Source organism: Ananas comosus, linkage group 23, assembly GCF_001540865.1.
Source record: "Ananas comosus cultivar F153 linkage group 23, ASM154086v1, whole genome shotgun sequence".
Lineage (NCBI taxonomy): Eukaryota > Viridiplantae > Streptophyta > Magnoliopsida > Poales > Bromeliaceae > Ananas > Ananas comosus.
The window spans coordinates 940,504-944,741 of record NC_033643.1 but is presented as its reverse complement, the minus strand read 5'-3'; the positions used below and the strand labels follow the sequence as shown (position 1 = coordinate 944,741).

The window sequence follows — 4,238 nt, the reverse complement described above, 5'->3', positions numbered from 1 at the left end:
ATTTAATTCACATTTAATTTAAAATTTAAAATTTAATTTTGATCCACTGTAATAAAAAAATTAATTATTAATTCAAATTTGATATCAAAAAATTAAATTTAATTCATAATTTAAACTCAAATTTTAATTTTAATATAAAATATATTAATAGAAATGCTATTTTTTAACAAATTGATCATAACCGTTTGTTTTAATTTACGATATTTTTTAACAAATTGATTATAATATGATTGAATTTATAGATGGATGCTAATACAAATTTAATATATTGATCATAAAAGTTCTTTTTTATTTGATATATTTTTAACAAATTAATCATAACCATTCGTAAGGAATATTATTTTATATTTAATAGATTGATCATAACCGTTAATTTTTATTTGAGATATTTTTAACAAATTAATCATAACCATTTATAGGGAATATTATTTTATTCCTTTTTGAATTCCGTCTGTCATTGTCGGAATTCCTATACGTTTATATATATATATATATATATAGTTGGTCTGGAATACTATTAATAGCAAAAAGTCTTTTTTGCCATCAAATTTTTAACGCTTAGATGAAAAATTATAAGGTTAGAATGATATTAATCCCTTAGGGTTGAGTGGTCCCCCTAGAGTTGAGTGGTCCCCTACCACACGAGCACAGCGAAAATAGGATCTTTCGTAGACATAAAAAATGAGAACGATCGTAGAAAAATAAGCACGCGGATAACAAAACAATAAGGAAAATAAGAAATCACAAGAATACAAGATTTACGTCGTTCGGCCAACCTTGAATCGACCTATGTCTACGGGAAAGACCACCTCAATGCTTTTTCGATTAATCCACGGCACAAAAATACATAAGAGGAGATTAGATTACAAAAAAACTCTTTCTAAGGAGCTCTCTAATTTTTTCTCTTAATTAGGGTGTCTACTGTGAAGCTCATAATCTAAAAGATTAATTACAAGAGTTTATATATCCCTAAAATTCTAATTCTGGTAGGAAATAATTTTCGCCTTCTATCCAAGTCTGATTCAATGTAGTCATCAATATTCTTTTAAGAATAATACTCTTTAAAGTGATTCTGCACTATTTCTAATCTTTTGGAACAAGATTAGATCCAATTAGACTCAAACTCTGCATATCGACTCGAAACATTGGCTTTACATAATCCAACACAATAGGAATGCAAATGGATCCGGGTTCGTGGAGCTTCCATCTCGATCCTCTTCGAATGGAATAGTAAGTTTGAAAAAATATAAAAAAATATAATTTGTCCCAAATCCGTTTTGATCCGCCAAAAATCCACTACCGCCCCAATCCTCCTCGAATAAAGCTGTAAGTTGAGGCCCAAATATAGGATAGAAATTAATCCACCCGAAACCTTTCTTCTCCGACAAGAAACAAGGTGAGAAGTGGGGCCATTCCGCCCTCGAATCCGCCTTGTTTTGCATCTTTACACTAGCACTAGCAACCTCTTGCAACTCTATATTGGTAGTCTTTATTTTGTGTGCTTTTTTTCAACTTTATTTTTTCTGCGTTCTTCTTAACAACAAACCAGAAGTACGTTTCGATTGTCACAGTGCATTATGAAGTTATACATGTCGGTTCGTAGAGATAGTCAACAATAGTTCAATTGAGAAACTATAAACATATGCCCACTAAGCCATGTTTGGATGTATAGTTAAAAAACTCCATTGAATTTTTATTTTGTGGTTTTGGTCAAAATAAAATACGAAATTCTGTGACTACAAAAAAATTCCACAGTTTTATTTTCAAGCTGTTTGGATACATATAGTATAATTCCACAGGATTTATAACAATTAAATTTTTAAAATTTTAAAATTAAAAATATAAAATTCCAAATTTAAAAATAAAATTTTAAAAAATTAAAATTCAAAATTTAAAAATAAAATTTTAAAAAATTAAAATTCAAATTTAAATAAATTAAATTTTAAATTTTAAAATTAAAATTAAAATTTAAAAATTAAATAAATTTAGTTTTAAATTGAAATTTAAAATTAAAATAAAATTTTAAATTTAAATTTAAATATGAAAACAAATATAAAATTTGAAATTTAACATTCGAATTTGAAATTTGAAATTTGAATTTTGAAATTAAATTTTAAAAATTAAAAATTTTAAATTTTAAATTTCAAATTAAAATTAAAAATTAAGAGTTCTCATTTTCAATTTAAATTTTAGAATTTAAAAGTTAAAATTTGAATTTAAAATTTAAAATTTAAAATTTAAAATTTAAAAATTAAAATTTGAAAATTTGAAATTAAAATTTAAATATTTAAATTTGAAATTTAAATTAAAACATATATTAAATTTTGAGATTTTAAATAAAAATTAAAAATTATAAATTTACATATTTATAATTTAAAAATTTAAAGTTTGAAATTTAAAAATTTAAAATTTAAAATTTAAATTTAAATTTTGAAAATTGAAAATTAAAAATTAAATTAAAATTTAAATTTTTAAATTTTAAATTTTAATTTTAATTTTATAATTTAATTTTAAATTTAAAATTTTAAATTCAAAATTAGAAAATAGAAATTTTAAATTTTAAATTTTAAATTTAAATCAAATTAAAATTAAAATAAATTTTAGATTGAAATTTAAAATTTTATATTGAAACTTAATTATTAAACTTGATACATCTTTGAGGTAAGGGAGTTCAAAATGGTGAATTTGTTTTTCTTTGTTTAAAGTGGATTGTAATTTTACTCTATTTTTTGGAGTATAGATAATCAAAAAATTACTCCATTTTTTTTTCATCCAAATGCTTCATAGGATTATTTTCCTACGATATAGCATAAAACTTTTTTAGGGATATCCAAAACGGGGCCTAAAAGTGTAAATTATTTTTCATCACTTTCAAGATAATGAAATGAAAGTAAAAACAAAATAATAATAATTAATAATGAATAAAATATTAAATGTTTATCTGATTTTAGGCTTTTCGTATATTCTAATATATATATTTTTAATTAGTGTCTCCATGTTAGCGGGACAACCAAAGGTGGAGAACTATTTACGATTTTTCAAAATCTGAAAATTCTGCTCGTTAGATAGATTGAATGAGGACTAGGGTTGAATAATGGTGCGGTGCAGCATATGTTTAAAACTCATGCTCACGGATGCTCTCCGCTCACCTTCTCCGTTCCCACCGACGCCCAACTCGGACCAATTCATATCGCTTGAATTCTCCTTCTCACCCTCTCACATTCGCCCACGTGTCAATAAGTTCATCCTTTTATTCTCCTGTTACTTGCCATAAATCAACTATCTACACCGTCTCCCCCTCATTTCGCGCTCTACCTCCCTCCCTCCAGTAGTACTTCCCAATATTAATCTCTTCCCTCTCTTCTCCCGATGCCGCTTCCCCGCGCCTGCCTCCCCTTCTCCGCTCCCTCCGCTGCTGCAAGCGCGGCGACGCGATCGCTGAACTCGCCGCCGATCCTTCTTCCTCCCTCCGCTCCCTTCTCTGGCCGCATCCTCCGACGACGACGACGACGACGACTCCGCCTCGCTCTCATCCTGCCCTCCTTCCTTCCCTCCATCATCCCTGATTCCTTCTTCTTGTCTTCCTGCTCTCCCTCGTCTGCCTCCTTCGCGTACCTCACTTCTCTCCGACGGCCGTCGCCCCTCATATATCAGCATCACACAGCATCACATCAGCCTTCAGCGCCGCCGCCGCTCTGGCCTCCTCCCCGCCTCCCTCCTCCTCTACTGCCCACTCCGTCGAGATCTGCATCTTATCTATATCTCTTGTCTAAGTTTACTCTCTTAACTATATATTATCATAAACTACTAAATGTACTAAATCTTTTAATATGTAGATTACTATTTCTGAATTAACTATATCTAAAAAAAACTCCCTTCTTATACTTATAATTTAATTTTAATACGTAAAATAAATACTACTCACTATCTCTACTGACTAATAACTTTCTTTTCTCTATTTAACAACTCTAAACTATTCTATTTATCTAATTGAGCTGAAATACTTAATACTACTAAATTCTTAACTTTTACTATAAATTATCATTTAAGTCTGCTCTTATACTTTATCTCTCTATCTTTCTTATTACTTAATATATTTTAACTATAAATACATCTCTCTTAAGGCAACATATCTATACTTTACTTAGTTATTAAACTACTGACTAAACTCTATAACTAAAACTCTGTAACTACTTAAACCTTCTAATGTTAAGTATTTAAATACTTAGATACTCTAT

The 4,238-nt window shown here is 28.2% G+C and overlaps 1 protein-coding gene across 1 annotated transcript in view; it reads left to right on the top strand.

The window, feature by feature from the left end:
• Positions 1-4,238, top strand: part of LOC109728062 (ruvB-like protein 1) — a 104,716-nt gene that overhangs the window by 7,750 nt on the left and 92,728 nt on the right. The gene's annotated exons all lie outside the window — the stretch shown is intronic.